Here is an 11,877-nt window from a genome sequence, read left to right as displayed (position 1 = left end):
GACGTTCCGGCCACAGCATAGAGTGTCGTGTCAGAGATTAAGGGAGCCAGTGGTCTTCTGTGCCCGCTCTTGTACTGCTCACTCTGGAGGAGTTCATGTCACCAGGCAACCTCGTGGAGAGGCCCAAGGGATGAGGATGCTGAGCCAATGGCCACCAGATGTGAGCTTTGAAGCAGGTTCTCCTCTGACTGAGCTCTCAGGGCTCAGCTGACAGCTTGACCACGACATCATGAAAAGCCAGAGGCACCTTGTTAGCCACACCAGGACTCCTGACCTACAAAAACCATTAGGCAACAAATGGTCTGTTGCTTTAAGCCATGGCCTTTGGGGGCAAATTGTGGTAGAGCAGGAGGCAACCAACGCAGCCCAGCCTTTTCCAGCATAAAAGATTAACAGCTGGTGTTAAGCTGAGTGTTGTGATGCAAGACTGTCATCCCAGATGTGGAGGCAGGAGGATCAGGAGTTCAAGGCTAGCCTCAGCTACACACCCTGGGCTACATGAGACTGTGTCTCAAACAGTAATGAAGTGTTGGTATTGAGAGAGCCTGAGGTAGACAAGAAATGTTAATGACAAGCCTCCAGGGCTTCAGCTTAGCTCTTATTACATTAGTGCGTGCGTGCGTGCGTGCGTGCGTGCGTGCGTGCGTGCGTGTGTGTGTGTGTGTGTGTGTGTGCACTTGTGCTCTGTGAGATGCCAGCAGAAGGACAAATGAGGCAACTTCTTGTTCGTGGGGTATGTGTGTCCAGGGGTATAATTTGTTCTTATTCTATAAGGGAAAAGGAAAGGTCATATGGTAAGTAGCTTAGTTTAGTGGTCAATGTGACTTTGCCTATCATTTTAAAGACCGTGACATACTTTCTGAGCCCACAGCTCGGAACACCCCACTTGGCACCAAAGGGGCAGTCTGCAGTGCCTTATCCAAGGACAGTGGGAGGAGAAACAAGTCACAAAGAATGTGTTCCATTGGGCAGGATGGCACAGGCCTGTCCCTTCAGCTGCTTGGGAAGCTGAGGCAGGACAGTCATAATTTCAAGGGCTCTCTGGGCTATGGGGTAAGGTCAAGGCCAGGCTGGGCAGCTGAGGCCCTGTCTCAAAGAGTAGAAGGTAGGTTGGAGGGGCTGGCTCAGCAGTTAAGAGCGTGGGTTGCTCTTCCAGAAGACCCAGGTTTGATTCCCAGCATCCACAGGGCAGCTCGAAACTATAACTCCAGTCTTAGGGGATCCAATGCCTTCTTCTGGCCTCCAAGGGCATCAGGCACACACGTGGTGCAGATGTAAAAATAAATAAATCTTAAAAAGACAAGGAAGCAAACAAAAAAGAATAAACCAAAGAAGGAAAAAAAATAAGCAAGTCCCCATTCAGTGGCATATAAAGGATGAAAAGAGGAACAAGAAAGCCATTACATCCGTTATCCTTAGTGGGGAAGGATGTGCGGAGGTCCTTGGGATTCTTAGGAGCTGGATTTTATTTTAGAGCTGGTGGGTACATAGGCGTCCCTCTGTGTGTGTGTGTGACATATCTTACAATAAATTATATAGCGACAAGAACTGTTCTGTTGAACGGGAAACGTTCGGGGACCTTCCATGCAGATGGAGCCCCGCCTCTCATTGTGTATGTGGGTTGATGTTGACATTGGAGTAAACTCAGGTCCTGGTCCTCCTGTGTGTACAGTCAGCACTTTATCCATTGAACCCCAGCTCCCCTGCCCCAGAAATTGGGATCTTATGTACCACGGGATGGCTTGGAGCTCACCAAGTAACCAGGTAACCTTGACCTTCCCATCTTCCTGATTCCACCTCCTGAGTGCTGGGTTTACTGGTGTGCACCACCACACCTCATTTATGCCATCCTGGGGATCGAACACAGGCTTCATGCCTGCTAGGCAAGCACTCTACCATTGCAGTTACCTCCCCAGCCCAAGGGCTCTCTTTTCCAGAGAAACAGGACTATAAAGTGTTCACGGTTCACCGAATCTCCCACACAGGTGGATTCCCAGCCTGGCTTGCCATCATGTCCTTGATGTGAGTCACACCTAAAATAGACTCTGAGTTGGACAGAGTTTGATCATCTTGACACAGCAAGCACCAGCAGGTGGAATCTGGCTCTTCCTGAAAAAGCTGCTCAAGAATGAAATCTAATTCCCATTGTAGCAGCCGCTGCCCTTAGGATCTCCACAGAACAAGGAACAGCATGTACCAAAGGCTGAGGGAAGCTCCTTCCCAGGATAACATGATGAATTATACCACCACAGATTCCCTTGCAAGACCCTACCCAAAACAAAACAAAACAAAACAAAACAAAAAACCCAGAGCAGGCTGGAGAGTGGAGGGATGGCTCAGTGGTTAAGAACACATACTAGCCGGGCAGTGGTGGCACACGCCTTTAATCCCAGCACTAGGGAAGCAGAGCCAGGTGGATCTCTGTGAGTTTGAGGCCAGCCTGGGCTACAGAGTGAGTTCCAGGACAGGCTCCAAAGCTACACAGAGAAATCCTGTCTCGAAAAACAAACAAAAAACAAAACAAAACAACAACAAAAGAACACATACTGCTCTTCCAGATGACCTGAGTTTAGGCTCCGCCTTAGGAGGCTCACAGCTGCCTGTAACTCCAGCTCTCAGGGACCTGGTGCCCTCTTCTGGCCTCTGTTGGTACCCGCACTCGTGTGCACATAGCCACACCCACATACACATAATTAAAAGAAATCATTTTCTTTCTTTCTCTCTCCTTCCTTCCTTCCTTTCTTCCTTCCCCCCTTTCTTCCTTCTGTTTTAATTTTTTAAGACAGGGTTTCTCCATGTAGCCCTGGCTGTCCTAGAACTAGCTCTGTAGACCAGGCCAGCCTTGAACTCACAAAGATCTGTCTGCCTCTGCCTCCTGAGTGTTGGAATTAAAGATGTGCACCACCACTGCCCAGCAAGAAATAAATTTTTTAAAGACAGTTAAGGTAGGGCTCTGTTTGGGACTTTAAGCCAACCTTAGAGATAGTGGGAGGGATTTGAAGCTAGACTTTGTCCTTGGGGAGGTGTGAGGGTAGGTGGAGTAGCTGGCCCGGGAGGTGGCTACTTACATTGTTCTTTTAGCGTGCCAGGCTCTTCTACTCAGCCACACTCTGGTCAAGAGGGAGCTTTTTATTTCTTTTCCTGAGACAAGACTCATTATATATAATCTTGGCCGTCCTGGAACTCATTGTGTGACTAAGGCTGGCCTTGAAGTTGCAGCAACCCTCCTGCCTCTGTCTCAGGATGTTACAGATGGCAGAACCACTCTTCCCCAAGTTCCCTCCAATCCCAACCGCTGCAGAAGCCTTAGTTCTTGAACCTCAGTGGGGAAAAAGTTCACCGCAGTGGGACATAGGCAGAGCGAGCAGCCAAAGTTTATTTTTAGCCAGAGAGAAAGCGAAAGCGCTGTTCACCCTCCAGAGTGGAGAGGGGACAGAGCTGAGCAGCAGCAAGAGGAGCTACCCCTAGTGTCTGGACTTAGTCTTGGCCAATCATGTCCCCTCCCCTTGCCCACCCCCAGGGGCGGACTGGGGTCACCTTCTTGGAATATGTGAAATGTGGAAGCTTTCTTAGAAGCCATTCTTACCCACAATTCAGTCTGTTATATTTAAATGCAAGAGTGTATATAAAAATGTAACTCTCCATAAAGTTGCGACCTTTGCTGGGGGAAGGGCAACAGTCCCTGGCGGTGCTTCTCAGGAGCCAGAAGGGACCTGCCAGCCTGCCAAGACTAGTTTTGCTGCCCACCCCCACCCGTACCCTGGAGCCCTGTCTTTCCTCTAATCTAGTTAGCTTAGCTGTTTTATATCACACACAAGCTTCAAGCCCTCTTATTTATCTTCCCCAATGTTCCTGACCATGCCGTTTTCTTGGGAGTCCCCCCCCCCTCAACTCTTTCTTTCTTCTGCATGAGGCCATTGGGTGTTCTCTATCACTCCCTGCCTTATTCCTTTGAATAAGTTCCCTAAAGGGACCTGCAGCTCACACTTTTGGGCTAGCCTGGCAGCCTGCAACCCCCAGTGATCCTCTTGTCTCTGCCCACCTCAGTGCTGGGGTTACAGGTATCCCGACCATGTCTGACTTTTTGCGTGGGTACTGGGATCCGAACTTCAGTCCTCATGAGGGCTTTTGTGGCAATTGCTCTTCACCATTGAGCCATTTCTCCAGATCGCAGCATATGCCACCATGCCTCACTGAATTTGGCTTGCTGAATTATCAGCCTTCTAGATGTCTCAGACCCAGGATAATGTTTTGTAGTCTCCATTTGACAAGTGGTTACTTGGGTGCCAGTCAAGGTTGTGTGCAGCTGAGGGGTGTTTTAGGGCCCAGGAAAGCATCCTTCTGCTGTGGGTAGAGGTGGAGTTGAGCTAATAAAATATGGGACTGCTGTGTGATTTTCCTTTTTTTGATGGTAATGGTAATTGAACCCAGGATCTGCTTCTCCTAAGCATCATTCTGCTGTTGAGATATACCTCCACTCCTATTAAATTTGAATTTAATGCAATGAATAATTACTTAGTAAGTATGTCCCAGACAGACACACTGTAATATTTTCTGTCTGCATGAGCAAAAAGCCCAAGCCTGCCATGCACCTTGCTGGCGGAGATTGCACTGGCCGCTCAAACCCACAGGCAGCAGCTGGGAGAAGCCTCTCTGTACCACGGCACATGTGAGAGACTGCTGGAACCACCATGCGGCTTAGCTCATGGCATACTGGCAGCTTCGAGGAGACGTGTCTCTGTACTGTGGCTGGAATGAGAGACATAAGACTAGGAAGCCAACTTTAGCTCTGTCTTTGTGTGTTTAGAACCTTCTTGAACCTTTTTCAGGTCTTATGTGAATCTACGCCGGATGCTGGGCATCATTTGTAGGCGGAAGTTTCTGTCCCACTGGTAGTTCCCAAATAAACACGCCGAGGCTTATATTAATTACAAATGCTCGGCTGATAGCTCAGTCTTCTTACTAACTAGGTCTTATAACTTAACCCATTTCTGTTCATCTATGTGCTGCCCTGAGGCTTGTGACTTTCACCTCTATCCCATTTTGTGTGTCCAACTCGTTCTCCCTCTGACTTGTGACTCCTCCGACTCCACCTTTCCTCATCCCATCATTCTCAGTTTGGCTTTCCTGCCTACCTTTATCTTGTTCAGCTATTGGCCAGTCAGCTTGTTTATTAAACCAATCATAGCGAGATATATTCACACAGTGTCCAGAAGGACTATTCCACAGCAACAGTCCTGAAACACAAGTGGCAATGAGAACAACAAATAACCTAAGTAAAAAAAATAGACATAGATTTTGAACAGACGTTTCTCCAAACAAGGCATCTAAATGGAGCTGGTGAGGTCACTCGGGCTTAAGGTGCTTGCAGCCAAGCCTGATGGACCTGAGTTCAAATCCCAGAACCCATATGGTAGAAGAAGAAAACCAACTCCCACAAGTTGTCCTCTGATACAAGTATTCACTCACTTTCATTCCTCTGATACAAGGGCACACACACACAAAAGAAATAAATGTAATTTTAAAATCCTAAAAACAAAACAAATATATACCTAAGTAGGCAACAAGCACAGGAAGATGCTCAGCACAGCCCCTGGGAAGTGTGTGTGTGAGATAGTGCCACGCAGCCATTAAGACAGACTACAAACAGAAAAACACAAACAGGAAATCAACAGCTGTTCACCAGAGTGGGGAAGAAAACGGGATTGGCGTAGCTGTTGTGAAACAGAATGACAGTTTCCCAAAACATTAAAAGCAGAATTCCCACATGATTTAGCAAGTTCATGTCTGGGTTTACACTCATGTCTCAGAGCAGAGTAGTAAATAACTGTGCATTCAGCCAGGCAGCGGTGGCGCATGCCTTTAATCCCAGCACTTGGGAGGCAGAGCCAGGCGGATTTCTGTGAGTTGGAGGCCAGCCTGGTCTACAGAGCAAGATCCAGGACATGCACCAAAACTGCACAGAGAAACCCTGTCTCGAAAACTGAAAAAAAAAAAAAAAAAAAAAAGAGCTGTGCGTTCACTAGTGTTCACTGCAGTACTATTCTCAAAAACCCAAGTGCCCATCCAGAGCATAGAATGAAGGGGGCTGGAGAGATGGCTCCGTGGTTAAGAGTACTTGTTCCACAACCATAAAGATTGGAGTTTGGATCCCAGCACCTACGGAATAAGCCAGATGTCCAGCACATGCCTCTAAGCCCAGCTCCAAGGTGAGTGAGGACAGAACAAACCACTGGGGGTTACTGTATGGCTTCTAGCTTAACTGGGAAAGCTCAAACCCCAGGTTCAGGGAGAGACCTTGCCTCAAAGGAATAGATGGAGAGTGTGATAGAGGAGGACCCGCAATACCCTCTTTGGCCTCAGCATGGGCACAAAAACTCAAATAGAAACATATACATAAGTAAGTAAGAAAACAAATCTTCAAAAACAAAGAACATAGACTGATGGTTGTCAAGGCCAGGGAAAATGGATTGTATCATCGAATGGTTGAATCTTCGGCTTTGCAAGATGAAAAAGAGTTCTTAAGATGGATACTAGTGATGGTACCTTAACTTCACAAGTGTATTTAACTCCACCAAACCATACACTTATAAATGATTAAGATGGCTGGGTATGGTAGTATACAACAGCCTTTAATCTTTGTGAGTTTTGGGCAAGCCTGGTGTACATAGGTACATAATGAGTTTCAGACCAGTGTGACCTTGTTTCAAAATAAAATAAAAAAACAACAAACAAAATAAAACCACAACAAAAAGACAAAATGGTTAAGATAGTAAATTTCAGGTTTCATGTTATGTTCTGGTGGAAGCGCTCCACCTCAGCAGCACCCCACACCCTCCGTCCATATGCCCAAAGAGTCTGGAATGTTCTGATGGAACCTCCACCTCAATCCCCCTCCCCCATCTCTCTGTCCTCAAACCCTGCTCAAGACCACTCCCATAGGGTATTTAAACTGTCCCCCAGAGAAGACACTTGGTTTTTTCAGTCTCTCTTCCCTGTCTTCTCTGGGGGTGGGGGTGGGGGGGCGAAAACCTGGGTTTTTTCTTAATTTGGTCTGATTTAGATTGTTGCGTTGGCAGAGAGGCTTATCGGGGTGCAGAAACTTTTCAGTATATTTTATAATGAAAAAAAAAAAAAATGGAAGCCAGGTGTCAAGAAGCATTCTTGCAGTTCCAGCTCTCAGGAGGCTGAGGCAGGAGGATCCTGTGTTTGAAAGCCAGCCCAGGCTGCTTGGATCCTGTTTCAGAGAGAGAAAGGGGTGGGGGGAAGGGGGAGAGAGAGCAGGTAACAAAAGGAAAGGGGAAAGGGAAGGGTATGGTGATATTTTATCTGTGCTGAAATGTGATTTTATTTGTATGTTAATAAATAAAGTTGCCTGGGGGGTCAGAGCTAATAGCAAGCCATTTAGCAGAAATTTAGCAGTGGTGGCACATGCCCAATCACATAACAGGCAGAATCTCTGTGTGTTCAAGGACATAGCCAGCATGGAGACACACGCCTTTAATCTCAATACCAACCATAGAGAGGTCTGTATAGACAGGCAGTGACAAGGTGGTTATGTGGTTGGGTTTATAACCAATGAGAAGGCAGAACAGAAAGTCAATAAAAAAGACAGACACACAGGAAGTAGGTCTCTTTCTCAGAGGAAGGACAGCAGCGAGGGGTAAGAAGACGGTCTTGGTCTTAGCTCTTGGCTGCTGCTCTGACCTCTTGGGCTTTTAACTCTGCATTTGGCCCTGTGTTTCTTATTTAATAAAACCGTTCAGAATTACATCTACGGGAGGGAGAAATTTTAGTTCATACTGCTGAGGGAAGTCAGTCAAATGATAATATTGTTAAGATTCTGATTGTCACTATACAACAAGTATAACAAGGACCAGAGCAGGAGGCTTGGGAATTCAAGGCTAGTATTGGCTACACAGTGAATTCAGAGCCAGTGTGGTTAAATGAGACCCTGTCTAACAACAACAATCAAATAAAACAACAACAAAAAACAGAAAACAGGTGCTGGGGACTTAGTAGAGTGCTTGCTCAGCGTGCATAAAGAACGGGGTTCTACCCCCAGAACTGCATAAATTAGCATTGGTGGCGCAAGCCTTTAATGCCAGCTCTCAGGAGTTGGAGGTAGGAGGGTTTGAAGTTCACGGGCATTCTCAGCCACAGGAGGAGTTTGGGACAGCCTAGGCAAAAGACCTGTCTTAGAACAAAGACAAAAATAACTTCCCTCTGCCAAAGCGTCTTTCAGTCGGAGCGTTTGCCTGTTACAGTTTCCATATTCCCGTTTCTGCAGGAGACTGCGGTCTAAAAGGGTGTGCGGAGCGGCCCTCGAGATACAAGGATGAGAATGAAAACGGACCCGAGCTCTGGGAATTGCCTGCACAGGGCTGGAAACTGAGCTGCTGGAAGCCTCGGTGCCCTCCCCCCTCTCCACAGAATGGCAGGGGTTTGTGCTAAATCCCCAGGAGCCTGCTTCCTGTCAAGTGTGTAGGAAGACACACCCAGTTCCTGGTCCCTCAGAGATGTGAAAGTGAAAGGTTGTGTTGAATCTAAGGACAAACAAGTGGATATTCCCGAGAGGCTGCAGACCTGCAAAGGTCCCTGGGGCAGAGGCAGTGTGTGAGTTAAGTGATAGGAATCTACGGAACCAAGACAAGTTCATTATCCCCAATCCCCCCTTTCTCTTCTAGTTTCGTGAGCTTGCAGCAGTCAATTTTTGTAAGAGAGAGTGGGGGGGGGGGGGGGAAGGTGATGGGCTGGGAACCGCCTCAAAGGCTCAGCAGATAAAGGCACATTGCCAAGGCTGATGACATAAGTTTGATCCCTTATGTATGGGACCTACATAATGGAAAGAGAGAGCCGATTTCCCCAATAGTCCTCTGTCTTACACACAAGGACACAGACAACACATTGAGTAAAATCTAGTAAAAGACTTAGTTGACCAATGAAACCAGCATATATTCAATTCGTACACAATTTTTTTTTTTTTTTTTTAAGATGGTGAGGGTTTTGAGACATGTAGCCCAGGCTGGCTTCAAACACACTATAGAAGATCACCTTGAAGAAAAAAAAAAAAAAGATCACCTTGAACTCCTGATCCTCCTGCCTCCGCCTCCCAAGTGCTGGATTACAGGGGTGAATCACCATGCTTGAATCACCTTGCCGGGTTGACAACAGTTGTTTGTTTATTTTTTCACATACATATTGTATCATGAGGGTTGGAGATTTAGCTCAGTGGTAGAGCGCAAGCGCAAGGCCCTGGGTTCGGTCCTCAGCTCTGAAAACAACAACAACAAAATACATTGTATCATGAATCACACCACCAAATTATTAAGCATCAGTCAAATCAATAATACACCCAACATCACATAGGTACCTTCCTGTGAGTGTGTACATGCATGTGGATGGTGAAGACCCTTAACTCTCTTCTCTCCGAGTGTGGTGGCACATATCTATAATCCCAGCTCTTGGGAAGCTGAGACAGGAGGGTCTTGAGTTCAAGGCTACATAGGGAAACTCTGTCTCAAGAAAACAACACAAAAATTCAAGAAAAGAATGCAGTATTCTTTACTGCAGTCATCATGTTACATTCCAGCCCAGAACTGGCGCATTTTATGACTGAAACTCTCTACCCTTTGGCCGACCAGCGCCTCCCAGTTTCTGCCCGCCATCCTAGTCCCTGGAAACCAGTCTTCCACTTCCTGCTTCTGTGAATATGACTTTCTTAGCCTCCACGTAAGAGTAGAATCTACACTGTCCCAATATCAAGACCTTTTTGTTTGATTTATTTAAGCTATGATGGGAGTTAAGCCCAGGGCTTATATCCCCAGCCAGTACTTTTTTTTTAAAGATTTATTTCAGCACTTGGGAGGCAGAGGCAGGAGGATCTCTGTGAGTTTGAGGCCAGTCTGGTCTAAATAGTTAGTTCCAGGACAGCCAGAGCTGTTATAAAAAAAAAACCTGGTTTAAAAAAAAAAAAACACAAAAACACAAAAACAAAGAAACAAAGAAAAAGGATTTATTTATTTTATTTTTTGTGTCTCAAAAATTATTATGGTCCAGCCTTACTAATCTTCCCAGGGTCCCAGGAGAGAAGCTACAAACTGCTCGAATTATTTCCGGGAAATGAATCTAAGTACACTGAACTCTTAGTCCGTCTACTTATTCCTTCGGGATAAAATCCTATCTGCACAGCTACAGTTCTGTAGCCTTGGCTGTCCTGGAACTCACTTTGTAGATCAGGCTGGCCTCAAACTCAGAGATCCGTCTGCCTCTTCTTCCTGAGTGCTGGGATTAAAGTGTGTCCCACCACGGCCCGGTTTTCCCCCCACCACACACCCTGAATTTTCTGTGGTGCTAGAGAGGAAGCCAGGACTTGGCCCATACTAGGCAAGCACTCTACCAACTGTGCTTCATCTCCAACCTAGTGCTTAGTTTTTGAGCAACCACATGGTTATTCACAACCACCCATAGGCACTCAGTCGGATCTCTGAGTTTGATGCCATAGGCACTCAGTCGGATCTCTGGGTTCAATGCCATAGGCACTCAGTCGGATCTCTGGGTTCAATGCCAGCTTGGTCTACATAGCAAGTGCCAGGCCAGCCAGGGTTACCTAGTAAAACCCTGTCTCAAAAACAATAAAACCAACAAAAGAAAAACCTGTATTATGAGTTGAACATCTTTGCATCATATAATTTCTATGAAAAATAGGCCTTTTTCTTTGTTTTCTATAAATACTGAGTTGTCATTGATACCAAAAGCATCACTGTCCTTAATATGGGTCGCTAATAACTATTTTATGAAAATATCATAATAAGAATGTCATTGTCTTTATTCATTACTATTCTGACTTGTTGCTTTTTCTGTCTTTTATGAGTCTGACCTGCTGCCTCGTGAACTAAGAAGCCCCCAACACTCTGTCTTTAAAAAAAAAAAAATAATAACTCCAGGGGCTGGGGACATGGCTCAGTGGCTCGCTTCCATGCATGAGGACCTAAGGTTGAATCAACACTCAGGTGAAAAGCTGGGTGTGGCCACCCAGGTGCCTATAACACCAGAACTGGGGGGTGGGGTGGGGGTGGAGACAGGAGGATCACTGGGGCTTGCTGGCTGCCAGCCTAGATCCAGGTTCAGTGAGAGACCCTGCCTCAAGGGGATAAGGCACAGAACAGAACATCTAATGTCTTCTGCCTTCCATAGGAGCCCACAGGTACATACACTCCCGCACCAGCTCTATATACCACACAAATAAGACAATTAAAAATACTAATTATAAAAGTTTCACAAGTGTTATTTGTATGCAAATGATGCCTTACTTAAAACACATATATAGGTCAGGCCCGCAGGCAAGAATGTTTGCCTTGTAAATCTGATGACCTCAGCTGGCTCACTGGGCACCATGGTGGAAGGTGAGAACTAACTTCCACGTGTGTGGTGTGACATACACCACCCCTTAATAACAATTGTAAAAAAGTTTTTAAATAAAAAAAAAAAAATCCACCTTTCCAGACAAACATCACTTGGTCAAGGCCAATCTTGAAACCTGGTTGTAAAATTTTCATTATGGTTAAAAAAAAAAAAATGCATACTTTACTCTCAGGATATGCAAGCGTAAAATCTATTTTTAAAAAATAATTTCTTTCTCCTTCCAAAATAATTTCAGTGTAAAATTAAGTGCTAAATTTTCTGCCATGTTGATGCAATGGGAAATTGCAATCGTTAATTTGAATTGGATTGCATTTTTCGAGAAATGCATTTATTCTGTCGGAAGGCTGTGATAACCATTTTTCAGGCTCACCATCTAATAAGCATCGTAAACTCGATTTTCACATTCAGCCGCAGCTTTTATTAATATGATTTTGTTCATATGCTAATGGACAG

This window comes from Peromyscus eremicus, chromosome 8a (genome assembly GCF_949786415.1).
Source record: "Peromyscus eremicus chromosome 8a, PerEre_H2_v1, whole genome shotgun sequence".
Lineage (NCBI taxonomy): Eukaryota > Metazoa > Chordata > Mammalia > Rodentia > Cricetidae > Peromyscus > Peromyscus eremicus.
Note: the sequence above shows the minus strand (reverse complement) of the source record.